We start from the raw sequence: 14,840 nt of genomic DNA, 5'->3' as shown, positions 1-14,840 counted from the left end.
GTTTATTTTCATGCTGGAGACAGGGTTCCCAGAGAAAACAAAAGCATTCAGGACCTCTTGAGGTGTAGGCTTGGAACTAGTATACCTTTACTTCTGCTCCATTGTTTTGGTCAAAACAAGGCAATAGGGCCATGCCAGATTCCCGGGGTGGAGAAATAGCTTCCACCTTTTGACAGAAGGAGCTACGGTGTCACATGGCAAAGGGTATAGGTACAGGGAAGGGTGGTGAACTACAGCCATTTATGTAGTCATTCTACCATAACTTAAATATGGCAGGCCCTATATTACATATGCCTATGTATTAATTTAATTACCACAATATATAAAGCCACTATAATATCAGTATTCCCATCTGATGATAAATAATATGTAAGTCTGGGTGGGAAAGAAATGGAACGGTGCCCTGGCATGAGAAGAAACAGTCTTTGTAGAAGATAGAGAGGGGGCTATTCTTTTTTCCCTACTATGTATTTCCAAATCAGAGGGATGATAGCGGCTTTCATGATAAGTTTTCTTGATCAAATGGTTAAGTATGTTAGAAATATGATGCAATAAATCTCTGCTGCAGATGTTTCATTCATCAAAATTAAAAGTCCTTTGTACTGGCTATAGTAGCTTTGGTTGGAGTTGCAAGTTTATATTTCCAAGTTTTTATCAATAATTAAGTATAATTTTGGAACAGGCCGATATGAGGACTACTTGTCAGATTCTATGTTTAGAATCATAGAATCTACTCTGATACAGAACTTAGCTTTGGCAAGTTCTCTACTCCAGACTACTTCACCAAGTGGAGCTCGCTTCCTGATGGGATTCTTAACGAGTTCTTTCTTCTGTTGAGGCAAAATCTGCCTTAATTCTACCCATGGGTCACATCCATGATCATCCTATCTGGTAGAATATTTCCCCATCATTGTCTATTCCCTCACCTTGTTCTAGTTTTTTTCATAGTATTTCTCATTTCCTTTTTATTGTATTCATTTTGATTTATTTGTATATTATCATTTTCCCCATTAGAATGTGGACTCCATGAGGTCAGGGACTTGATTTTGTTCACTGCTGTATCTCCAGTGCCTAGAATGGTGCCTAGCACATAGTAGGCATTCAGGAAACATTGCTGAATAAATGAGTGCCTCTTTTCAACACATTACTCCTTGTTAGATAAGACTTTATATTGCTATTCAGTGTGTGTGGGGTCCACAAATGTGAGAATACTGCCTTCTGTATGTTTGCCAAAATTGCTGAAAGAGTGTTGAACAAAGTGGAGTTATATTAAGAACAATATGGAAGGTGTGGAAGCTCCTATCCCTGAGATATTGGGCAAAATCAATCAGTTGTTATTCAAAGCTATGAATGTCCTACCGGCACTTTAATCCAAGCTATTTTCCCCATAACTAAAAATAAAATGGCATCTAGATTATATAAAACATGAGTAAAACCAGTAATATGTGCAAAGAAAGGATCAGTGAAAAAGTAATGGACATCAGATTAACAAAATAAAGATATTCACAGAGGAAAATGTCAGATGTCTATCCCAGGGAGGGCATGGGAGGGTCCTTCTGTCTAAGAGAAGCTATGTCTCTCTTGTGGAGGTCTGTAGGTCATCTGGCTATGTGAGCCATTAAACATGCAAATAGATATCACTAACTACCCTTATTCTGATGCTACAAAAGCAAATAATCCTCTCATCATTTTGCTTTCTGCACAGCTTGCCTACAGGGAAAGAATGTGCAGTCAAGCTGATGCTGGTATCCTGTTTACTTGATAATTTTATTCTAATTTGAATTCAGTAGTTGTCATTCTGGCAAAGCCCTTCAGTCTCTTTGAGCTTTATTAGTGTGATTCAGTATCCACAAGTCAGATCATCACCAGGACAATGACATGAGCATGTATCTGAGCTTGGAAGGCTGAGAGACAGACCCTGGACTGAGTTGAATTCATCATTCTGGACAGCCAAGTAGCCTTCCCTAGTCAGAGGTACTAACTGTTCTGCTGGGTGTGCAATGCTCTGAATATCTACATTATTCAAATCAGGAATCACTTTATACATGTTCCCAAAGTAAACCTTTGAGATATTTCCATCAAGAAGTCTAAGGGCTTTTTTCCCCAAAAAAACAAACACATGCAAGAAAGTGATTGAAAGACAGCACAGAGTATGTGCCTTGGTCTCAGGATAACCCCCAAATTTATTTCCAAAAAATAGCTGATGTATTCATAAGAGAGGTCATGAATATTTCTCTCTGATTTTTCTGTGTTTTTGTTTACTATGAATTATTTCTTGGAATTTTGAAGCACTGTTTTCCAATTAGTGAACTTAACGCATACCTACATGCTGTTGTGAAATCTAATAGCCAAACCTTTTATGTGCAGATTCTCACAGCAAACACCATTTTGTTTCTTCCTTTCTTTTACTCTTTCTTCCCCTTGTATTAAGTGACACAAAAGAGTTGTGATCTGCTCTGGGGAAATGAACACATTACTTGCTTGATGCAATGTACAAGCTTAAACTTTAATGGATTCTTCAAGAAAGACCAGTTCACAGCCAGAATTCTTTTATCCCACAATGGTGACAGGGAAGAAGAGCTGGGGATTTTTAACAGTAAAGAATAAGAAATACGGGAACTTTTTCAAAGGGTAAGATGATGTACAGGTTCTAAAAATATTCCATTTGCATTTAAAATATGCCCTTCTAGTCTACAAAGAATACAATTTTTTGTTAGATTTTTAGATAATTGTACTGACATATTGGTGCTTTTAAAAGTCACTGGCCATCTATTATTTAGAATAAAATAGAGCGGATTTAGGTGTAAAAACATGCGTGAATGTATTCAACATAGTGAGAAATATTACTCATTTTTTTCCTTAGGCTTTAAGTTGAATAATAGCAGCACACTAGTCTATTTTTATAGTTTGTTTATTTAAAAATTAGTATTTCTAATGCTGAAGTCAAAAGTTTTCTTCCACTGGTTTTGGTCAACCCTTATTACACAACTAATCCAGTACAGTCAAGTCACACTTTCTTCCATTTGTACACATGTCAATGCAAAAGCTGAGCCAATAAATAAGTAAATAAGTAAGTACATTCATATCATGTGCTTAGTATGGCTAGACGCTGTGGGTAAAGAAACAAAGAGGTTAAAATGTGATCATCACCCTTGCGAAGCTTATAAATCAATTGTTCTAGCAAAGCTTGGGCTTTGGATTCAGTAGGAAGGGTGTGGGGAGATGAGACCCAGCTTTACCATTCACTGATGGGTGGCTCCATCTTGGACAAGTAATAAGACCACTGAAGGCTCTATTTTCCTCCTCTGTGAATTTTTAAATTTGTTAAGATGAAATAAAATAATATTCTTTATAAATCTAGCTCAGTTCCTGGCATAGATAAGCAGTCAAAAATATGAGTTATGACCTATTTATCCATTCATCATTCCATCCATTTATTGATCCAATAGACATACATACTATGGCACTATTTAGGTATTAGGAATACAAAAGATGAATGGTCCCCTTCCCTCCATGGGTCTACCACAAAATGGGGGGATCCAAAAACATTGTTGATAGGATAAAATTTCCATTATTCAACTAATTTTTATAGAAACTAATTTATAGAAAACTTTTACTCTGGTTATTCCATATGTCATATGTCTCTGTCATGGAGCAATTAGATAAAATAATAAAATGATAGAAAAACTGAAGCTAATAATTACCGATTGCATATTATATGTCAAATACTTGCAATATCTGAACTCAAACATTATTTTAAAAGATAATGAGGGACTTCCCTGGTGGTCCAGTGATTAAGACTTCACCTTCTAATGCAGGGGGTGTGGGTTGGATCCCTGGTTGGAGAGCTAAGATCCCTCATGCCTCGTGGCCAGAAAACCAAAACATAAAACAGAAACAATATTGAAACAAACTGAATAAAGACTTTAAAATGGTCCACATCAAAAAAATCTTTAAAAAAAAAAGCAATAATGAAGAGCAAATCACTGTGAGGTACATTTAAAATTCCTGTTTTATACACTGGGAGATGGAGGCTGATCAGTCACAAAAATAGCTCTATCTGGAGCATAGACTTAGTTGTCTTTGACAGCAATACTGCAAAACTTGTAATTGTGTGGCAGACATAAACTGTTAGAGAAGTTCAGTGAAGCCATGGAGCAATGTACAACAGACATAATTCAGTTATCTTTTATTGATGGGTCGTAGGTAAAGCGCTATGCTAGCAGCTCTCCAAGATAGCAGTAGATGGCTGTGAGATTACATTCCTGGTCCTACCTTCTGATAGCTTCCCTTTTTCAGGCCCTAACCTCGTGGTCCCCGTGGAAGCTACCGTATTCTTACAGGACTCTATTATCCTGTTCACAATCAGTTGTTTCAAGGATAATGCATGACCGATGCCAGTGAGCCCCATTCATAAGATTTGGGATTTAAGAGCCAGACAGCTGAGGTGACTAAATCTGTACTGCTATTAGGACTTGGTACAATTTATATAAATTCAACCTACTCTGGGTTTATAGTAAAAGGAATCCATAGGCTCATTTAAGTGAAAATTTCAAAGTAGTATTGGATTCATATAAGTGACTGAGACATTCAGAAGATGTTTTTCAGAACCCAGTTTCTCCCTGTGTCTCTTTTGCTCCACGGTGGAATCTTTTTTTTTTTTTTGCAGTACACGGGCCAGTCACTGCTGTGGCCTCTCCCGTTGTGGAGCACAGGCTCCGGACGCACAGGCTCAGCAGCCATGGCTCACGGACCCAGCCGCTCCGCGGCATGTGGGATCTTCCCGGACCGGGGCACGAACCCGTGTCCCCTGCATCAGCAGGCGGACTCTCAACCACTGCGCCACCAGGGAAGCCCCATGGTGGAATCTTTATTTCCTAACTTCATTTGATATAACCCCACAACTTCCAGACATTTTCTTTTTGATACCAAATAGTACAGCAATTCCGAACCTCATATTCTTATGCCATACAGTCTAGGGATAAAGAATCTTCTACTAGTCCCCAAATATTGTTTGGTGTTCATTCTCTTATATTAGTCCAGATTAGGCCTTGCGTACATTCCTGTACCAATCACTGTGCCTAAAGTTGGGATAGATAACTGGGATGTAAGATTAAACTAGTTTAAGCTTATCTGTGTCTAAACCTGGAGCCATGGATGTGCTGAATATTTACAAAGTGTCATATCTGTGTATGGAATATAGGTGGGAAATTGAAAACAATCAAAGCACAGTTGGTAGGAAAAATTTAGGGGAAATGAATGCTGAAGAGGTATATATATTATCTTTATATAATATATAAAATATATTGGGCTGGCCAAAAAGTTCATTTGGGTTTTTCCATAACATCAAAACCTGAGCAAACTTTTTGGCCATCCCAATACATATATATTTATAATGGTATATTATATAGTTATATATACAATATATGTTTGTATATATAACTATATATAAATACGAAATCAGATTTGATCCAAGTCTGTCTGGTTTCAGTGCCTGCTTCCATTGGAGTTTTTTACAAGATGCAGAATCCAGCTGATTAATTTAACCTTGTCTTCCTACAAAAGGAACCACATAAAGGTATTTATTGGAAAGCTACTAAATAGTTCACAAAATGGAAGCAGGCCTATGAGAGAAGAATCAGCAAAATCAGGGGACCTTAGAAGTGGGATCACGTGGTCAATTTCTTTTCAGTTCTGCTACCAACTTTCCATCCCTTCCCTGAAATATACAAATGTATCCTGGGCCTTGTCTGGATTCTGTGTCTACCCTTATAAGGGAGTATTGGTCCAAATATTGCAGCTCTTTGGATCCACATGGAATAAGAGGATAGGGTGTTTACCAAAGGAAGGAACATTGAATAGCTTCTCCAAGGTGCTCAATCCCCTATAAAGCCCCATCTTCCCTACAGACTTGAGGCCCTTTAGAGCCTTAGAACAGCCATGTTTGTAACAAAAATCAGGCAAGTCAACAACTGAGCTGAAATTATTTGCAGTCTTTAACACTGTTTGTGTCACACAGATATATCCTCAGAACTATTATGTTGAACATAACAGTATTTACATATTTAAGTTTACTTGGGTGGAAGACACACTAATATATGCTGGAAGCTTCCCTATCAGACTCTTTGTATAATAGATTCCCAAACGCAGGCAATAAGGATTCATTCCCAATTTCCCACTATCACTTGCAACTGAATGCATTAACATCAGTGAAGGCATTATGTAAAAATCACCTTGGCAGATCAAAACAAGCAAAGCTAGTTCAGAGTGCAGAGAGCTGAAGAGATTCTGTAACAGTCACATCCTGAAACTGCAGGACTTAGAAAAGCAAAGGCACATCAAAATTAAGTAAATTAATCATTTAAAAAGTCTGATCTCACTGCTGTATTTTTCAATCCCCAAACCAGACAGTCTTTAAATAAAAAGAACTAGTTGGTGAGATTTTGCTGCTTTCAGAATTCAGAGATTTAAAACTGAAAATAATTGCTATATATTGGTGACCTCAAATACATACTTGAAATCATTTTATATGTCAGATTGGTATCTCAAAAGAGCTATATAAATCAGAGTATATTTAAAGTATCACAGAGGCACTGATGATAAAAAAAAGTATTCATATAAATCAAATGATGAGCCTCTAATTGAACTCATTTTTAAATACTTATTTGAGTTTGATGGTCCATCCTTTCAGATACTTCACGTTACCCTTCCTTTCTTATCCTTCCGTCTCCATTGTCTTTTCCCCATTGTCTTTTATTTATTTATTCATTTAGCAAATATTCATGTATGACACTGTCTGGGCATTGGAAATAAAGCAGTGAGCAGTGTGTCAATAATCTCTGTCCCCATGAGCACTCATAGTCTAGTTGGGAGGAAGAAGACATTAAACAAATAGTCAAAGGCACGCACATATGCTTCTAACAAAAAAGTACACTTTGTTGTAAGAATATGATTTGGGCTACCTAATCCAGACTGGGGAACCAGGAAGGCTGTATGTGGAGTTAAGTAGGCAGGTGGGATGCTCGCATGTGTGGAGGAGATGAAAGAGCATTCCAGACAGAGGGAACAGCATGTACAAAGATGCTACTGCCGAGGAGAGCAAGCTTCCTGTGAGGGCCTGAAAGGGGAGCAGTATGACTAGCCCTTAGTACAATAAGTCTTTTATCACTATGAAATATTAATTTTCAACCTCTGGTAATATTCCTTGTTCTGATGTCTACTTTGTCTGATGTTAGTGTAGGTATCTTTCCTTTTGATTAGTATATGCATGTTGTAATTTGTTTTTATCCTTTTACTTATATCCCATTGTTTTCTTCATATTTAAGATAGATTTCTTGCCAATTTCTGTTTGGTTCTTCTCCATTCAGTATCTGTGGTCAGAAAACTTCCTCCTGATAGAAAGTCTAGATAATCATAGAGCTCACCTCCTTTGGCTTCATTCCTCTCATGGACCACACTTCTGTGTGATCAAAAGTCCTACACTTTTGTCCAGTATCCTTAAACAGTGATTTCCTATATCCTGTCCAGTGTTCTAGCAAGAGGCTACATTCTGGGCTCATTACATGCATCTGGAAATGAAAGTGATGTGACATTTGACCAGAGACTTGAATGATGATGCATTTTATATTTTAACTTAGTTATAACCAGTATTTTTTTTTAACTTTGAATTTCTACAATCTCTCAAGTACCTACTAATAACTAACAGTATAAGTAAAGTTATCTTCTAAGTAGTTTAAGCTTCCAGTACCATCCATTTGATATTGACGTGACATTCTCACAATGGCTTCAGGATTCTGAAACTTCTAAACATCATAAAACAAAATGGTTATTCTGGTACAAAAAATATCCCATTAAAATCTTAAAGTAGAACGTTATTGAGTGTTTAAAAAGTTAATGTGTGTGCCCCAAATATGTAAAATTGATATGGGGGGAATCATCAAAATCTACTTAGAAGACATTAGTTATTTACAAAGCACTTTATTAACAGCACTTGCTACTTGATGTTTAATAACCCAGTCCCTCAAATGATATATATCACTAGAATTAATGTCAATGAAAATAATGCCTAGCATGCAGTCTTTTCCTGTTTTTATTTTGTTCCATTTCCTGAACTCCTTCATATAGGCTCAAATTCTTGGTTGTAGCAAGTCCAGAGAGAGCAGTTTAAGCGATATACTTGTAAAATATCCAATACTTCCAGCTAATCCACACTGGCTACTGAGAGAAGGAAATTGCCTGCCAGGTGAGAGTCCCCAGGCAAAACAGGTGTGTCATTGCGAGTGGTGAAACACATGTTTAGGTATTCTGACTTAGACGGTTCTCAGGAATCTCTTGAGCAGACAGGCCCAGTGAAATTTCTTTTCCAACATTCTACTTTAATTGCAACTCTGTTGCAGTTGCTTCATTGGTCTATGGAATAAATTCTTGCCAAACTCATTTCAGTCCTTTCACCAAAATCGAGCTAAATAGCTCACGTGTTGTTTTGCTCTGGATTAGTGTTTATTCCGTAGTTGTGTAGTTTTTCTCATTTTGGTATCTTTAACCTAAGGAGAGGACTCAGTGACCAGAACAGATAGAAACAGCAACTGGTGGAAGCTTTGATTCTCTTCACTAAACTCCCCCAGAGCCCTCAACAGAACTTACTCTGGTCTTCACAGATGTGCAGACATCATCAGGCTTTCTACTTTCTTAATTCATTGCTATCAAATAAATATGAAAATTCTTTGGGCTTGGCTACATGACCAAAGGAATTCAACAAAGCATGTTGTATTAGTTTTCTGCGGCTGCTGTAACAAAGTACCACAAACTGGGTGGCTTAAAACAACATACATCTATTTTCTCATAATTCTGGAGGACAGAAGTCTGAAATCAAGATGTCAGCAGGAAGATGGGAAAACCAAATGTTAAGTAAACCAATGTTTGCAAAGCCATGCACATAAGTCTTTCTGATGTAAAAGGTTATCTCTGGTCATAGCTCTCTCCTGGTACAGGCCCCCTATCTAAATTATTTCCGGCAGTCAAGGGAAAGGTTAAAAAAAAGCTCTTCCTGAGTCTTGGGCCTTGATTGCCTTCAGCTCAAAACAATTCACGTGTTAAAGTGCCATATTTGGGGTCACATACTCTGCTTCTTCTAAACCTATATCATACACAGAATCTTTCAAACTCTGATATCTGTCCATATCATTATTTTTCTCATTTTTCCCCAAGTGCAAATGTTACTTCTCATACTATTGTATATACATAGGTATGCATTCACCTATAAACTGCTATTATTCTCTTGCTAATACGCTCAATTTCACGTGTTCCTTACTGTTTCCATGTAGGTTGCTAGACTGACAATCTCAGGAATTATCTTTTCAAGGAGCTACATTTTTATTCATAACCGGCCAAAGTTCTTCATTTCCTTTTCTTCTTTTCTCCCCTTCGTTATCTCCCAAATCTCTCCTTAGGAGCTCAGTTGTTTTTTGTTTCCTGTCATTTTTGTTTGTTCAAGTGTTTCCTTCATTTCCCTATAATAATTTTCCTGTGAAACTGTACCTTTTCAATGTGTGCCTGTAGTGCTTTGGAATCAGATAATGTAGAATTTGATGTGATCACGTGATATTGTGATTTATATTATGAAATATATATTTGCTCTTCATCCCATTTCTGACATAGAGCTCCTGAAACCCTGAAAATCTCTCCTCGTTTGCGCAGGCTCAGTGGCCATGGCTCACGGGCCCAGCTGCTTCGCGGCATGTGGGATCTTCCCAGACCGGGGCACGAACCCGCGCCCCCTGCATTGGCAGGCAGACCCCCAGCCACTGCGCCACCAGGGAAGCCCTGAATTACACCTTTTTAAAACATTTCTCTGAGTTCTCCGAGCCATTCTAGCAGATTAATCGAACCCGAGGAGGGGGCCTTGGGGAACATCTGATTTGTAGCCAGTTGGTCAGAAGTATAGGTAACAACCTGGACTTGTGACTGGCCTTCTGAGTTGGAGTTGTTGGAACCTCTAATTTGTAGCTGGCTGGTCAGACCACAGGTAACAACCTGGACTTCCCACTGGCCTCTGAATTGAGGGGTGGGGAGGAGGGTGGAATTCTGTAGGACTGAACCTTTAACCTGTAGGATCTGATGCTGTCTCTGGATAGACAGTGTCAGAATTGAGTTAAATTCTTGGACAACCTGCTGGAGTCCGAAAATTGTTGGTATAAGGGGAACCCCCGCCCCAGGTTGGTAATTGAGTCTCAGACAACTAAACAGATCATGATAAAAGTAATGTCTTTCCCAAGCCTCTTTTGTAACATCTAATCTAGGAAAGAAATCAGAAATTATCCGGCCTGGTATCATGATTCACCTTATAACTTAACCGTAAATCGTCTCTTCATCTCGTGCTTAACATCTAATTTCTACTCTCCTAAAACCCAAACTGATGTCTACAGTAGCCATCAGAGATGATAGTCTGCGGTGGAATATGGGAAGACAATGTGGATTATAGACATTTCTTTTCTTTTCTGTAGAGTCTAGTTTGGGCATTTTGTTTGTGTTTTTGTGGGATTTTGGGGGTTGCTGTCAATGAACGATGCATGGCCATGAGAAATTGAGTCCTAAAGTTAAATAGGATAAACCAGAATTGAAGCTTTTACTATGAGGAAATTTCTCTTTGAGGTGATATGTCTAACAGGACTTCAAACCTTACCTTAAAGGTGACATGGGGGATATTAGCAGAGCTTGAAGTGGGAGCGAAAGTAACTAATGGTGTTCTTTCTTCCCCTATTGTTTTTTGACTCACATTTTCCCTCTAACTCTCCCTGACAAGCAGTCTGTAGTGGCTACACTTTACATTTTGAGTAAAATGCAAAAATGCATAAATGATATGTTGCTCCGGTACCTCTATCTAATCTCATCGCATGCCCTGCCCCCTTGCTGATTTGCTACCCAAGCCTCCTCTTCCTTAAAGTCACTGAGCTCTTCCCCTTCTCACTGTCTTTATTCTTACTTTTATTTTGGGACCTAAGCCTCTCTTGGGAGATTTTTTATGACACTGTCAAATATCACCTCCCACCTCTGTCAAGCCCATCGCTCTCTGCTATATCACCCTTTTAAATTTCATCAGTTCACTTATCGTCTTCATTAGAATATAAGCTACAAGAGAGCAGAGATCTTGTGTCACTCATTTGTTGCTATACTCTCTGAGTTCTGAGATAAATGTGCCATACTTAATGGGTTCTCCAAAATATTTTTTTGAAAAATTAAATATGTGTTCCCCCTTTCTCATTCTTATAGTAATGAAGGATGGAGTAGTTTGCACCCAAGTGTGAACAGTAGAATAAAATTGAAACTTTTCCAATGAGAATTGCAATAAAGTTATTCTTTACTCTGCTTCACCTCAGTCTTTGAATATGAAAAGACAGTGGAAAAGGGATTACAAACCTGCATCCAGACCTGGACTAGCGTGAAGCAAGGGTGCCTAGGATGCTAAATTTAAAGAAGAACTTATTCTTAGAGCTGTACAAATGGTGACTCTGCAATTGGGTGACCCTGGAAGTGAGTGCCTCCTTAAATTTTGTGCCCTAAGTCTCTTGCTTGCTTCCCCTTGGCCCTGGCCCTGCCTGTGTCTTACTAAGGGTGATTTAGGAGCTTAAAACAGGGTCCTACCATAGAATCAGGTTATTTTTTCTTGCTTTAGAAGTACTGTTGCCTGATAAAAATACAGCCCACCCAGTTAAATTTATCCAATAAACAACAAATATTCCTTTTAGTATAAATATGTCCCAAATATTGCACATTGTTACACTAAATTTTTTTTTGATGTTTATCTGAAATTCAAATGTAAGCATGCATCCTGTATTTTTATTTGCTAAACCTGACCACACCTACCTGGAAGTTTTCTAGAGGTAATGATCTCATGACGGTTATGTTGTGGCAGATTTCACCTCAACAATAATCTCATAGAGGGAAGGCCTCATCTGTCCCATGAAGTAGCTTCTCAATAGTGAAAGGCCAAGTTGAGAGTCTTGTGAGTCATTGCCATGCTGTTCTCATCTCTCCAACCCTCTCATTTTTCTCTGCAGTGAGAACATATCAGATCAAGTAAACGTTACCACTCAAAGCTTTCATAAAACATTGAAAATTTAATTTGAGTTTCTCAAAGCGGCCAAGCCTGCTTTAACTGTTTGAAAATTTGGTATATTTACTCATAATGGATCCCCAGAGATTTGTGCTGTACAGCCGGGAGAGGACTGAGCAGATCCCTTTGGCTCCACTACTTTCTTTCCAGGAGGCTTTAATATATGCCAGATATACAGCTTGTAAATAAAACCCCCTTTAACACAGATTGTATTATGTTTTCTGGAAAGATAGCAATGCCCTTTAGGCTTGGAAGAGAGGATTTCAGTTAGAATAAGATACTTTCTTTTCTTCTTTGTGTATCACTTACTGAACCTTTCTCAAAGCAAGAAATGAGTGCATGAAGGTGGAGGAATCCAATTCAGCAACATCAGGTAGGAAGATGCATCCAGGGTAGTTGAATATCCACAAGATGAATTATCTATGACAGGAAAAGAAAAGGTATTTATCAAAAGGCAATGCATTAACAAAATCTAAATAGCAGAACCAATAATCTAGTATCTGGTAGTCAAGAATTAAAGCCAGTGATTATCATAGGATGAACAAAATAAGCAACTATAAGGAAGATAGAAATATCTTATTATAGATACATCGGCATCAGTATGATCACTTATCTGAATACTACAGATATGGTGGTAGCGTCAAGTAGGGTATTACACTATTTTAGTGGTTTCAAACCTTGCTGAAATATCAGACCCAACAGATATATTGAGGTAAACTTTCCTGGCCTTTAGATCTGGGAATCTGTATTTTAAGTCTCCCTAAGCAATTCTGATAGGACACATTTGGGGATACAGTCACACTTACTTATTTATTCACTGATTTAACAAGTCCCAGAAAGCTTATTAGGTACCAAAACTATTCTTTTTTTTTTTTCTTCAGTTTCCAGCTTTCATAAATGTTCATTCTAATGGAGAGAGAAAAAGCAAACAAATGAATAAACAAAATAAAAACTAATTAAATAATATGACAAATTGTGATACATGCTATAAGGGAAGACAAACAGGAGGGAGAGTGTGTGCCTGGTGGAGGAAAGTGGATGCTATTTTAAATGTGGTGGTAATGAAAGCTTCTGAGGTGAGACCAGAATAGAAAAGAGCAATTCAGACCCAGAGAACGTTCTGAGCACCCTGAAGCAGGAATGGATTTCAGGAAGGCTCATGGAAGAGCAGGACGGCCAGTGTGACTGGGGAGGTGATGCACAAAAAAGGGAGCATGGAAGATGAGGTCTGAGGCATCCATGGATCAGATACCGAGGACCCTGCTGACTCTGATAACAAGGCTGGATTTTACTCTGTGGATAATGGAAAGCCACTGAAAGTTTAGGGTGAGGAAGTGAACTGATCAGATTTTATTTTAAAGTCTCACTCACTGTGGTTGTAGAATTTAGGGATACTGGGTACACGGCTATGCCGCTGTCCAGATGTGTAATGATGGCGGCTTGTACCAAGTTGGTAGGAGTGATGGAGGTGAGAAGTGGTTGGGTTCAGTAAATGTTTTTGAAGGTTGAGAGTCAGTAGAACTTGCTGATTAATTGCTTGTGGGCTATGGGAAAGAAAGGCAAAATTCCAAAGTGACTGCAAATGTTTGGTAGGATAGGTTGATCAATGGAGATACCAGTTACTAGGGTGGTGAACATTCTAGAAGTAGCAAGTGTGTGTGCTGAGGGATTTGGGATTGGTTTTGAACATATTAGGTCTGAAATGCCTCTTAGATACCCAAGGAGAGATGTCAAATAAGCAGTTGAATCACAGAGTCAGGTTTAAAGGAAGGTTTCAAGACTGGAAATATGGAATTTGGGAATCATCAACATACAGAGAGCATTTAAGCCGTGCGATTAGGGAGTTAATGTAAGTGGAGAAGAAAAGGGATATAAGATCAAGCCTTGAAGTGGCTAAAAAGCCAAAATTTAGAGATAAGTTAGATGAGGCAGAGGTATTATAGCATTTGAGGTTGAATAAAACTTTGCTATTCAAGACAGATGTGAGAATTATAGGATGCTTAGCATCCCCGGATCTACCTACTAAACACTGGTGTCACCTCCCAATTATTGTGACAGCAAATACAGCCCCACATATTTGCAAACCACTCCAGAGGTGTGTCCTGGCAGAAAACCCTTGACTAGATGGTTATTGAAATCAAGGGCTATGTCATTATGGAATAAAAATTTGTTTGCTAACATTCTCCTAGGGCCAAGAAAATAAAGCAAGATCGGAAAAACATTAAATCCACTTTTACCATTTTACTACTTAACCAGGATCAACTGATTAATTGATTCTTGTAATATCCTTTGTAAAGCTTTCAGAGCACAGTAAATGCTGGATTAGTGAACTAATTTTGGTAACGCAGCACACTTCTCAGCACCCCATGCCCACGTTAGAATTATATGTGCAAGTGTTTTTTTTCTCAAATCTGTTCTGTAAATTGCCCATAATGTTGTAAATACACTTTGTAATTTGACATGATATACATACAAAAGAGATGCTATTTAGTGCATTATTTCAAGACCACTATTTTGTGGAGCACTAGTTCCGTGAGACGGCATCCATTCATTTATTTCTGGGGTAATGGTAATGTTCTAAATGTGTACCTTGATAGGGGTTTGGGTTACCAGAGGTGTGCACTTGTCAAAAACCCCACCTCCAGAATTAACCACAGTTTTGTGCTTTCCCCACTGTAGATTATTTTTCCTATTTCATATAAATTGAATTTCTCATGAATTGCATCAT

The sequence above is a fragment of the Neophocaena asiaeorientalis genome, unplaced genomic scaffold (assembly GCF_003031525.2).
Source record: "Neophocaena asiaeorientalis asiaeorientalis breed wild unplaced genomic scaffold, Neophocaena_asiaeorientalis_V1.1 scaffold606, whole genome shotgun sequence".
NCBI lineage: Eukaryota > Metazoa > Chordata > Mammalia > Artiodactyla > Phocoenidae > Neophocaena > Neophocaena asiaeorientalis.
Note: the sequence above shows the minus strand (reverse complement) of the source record.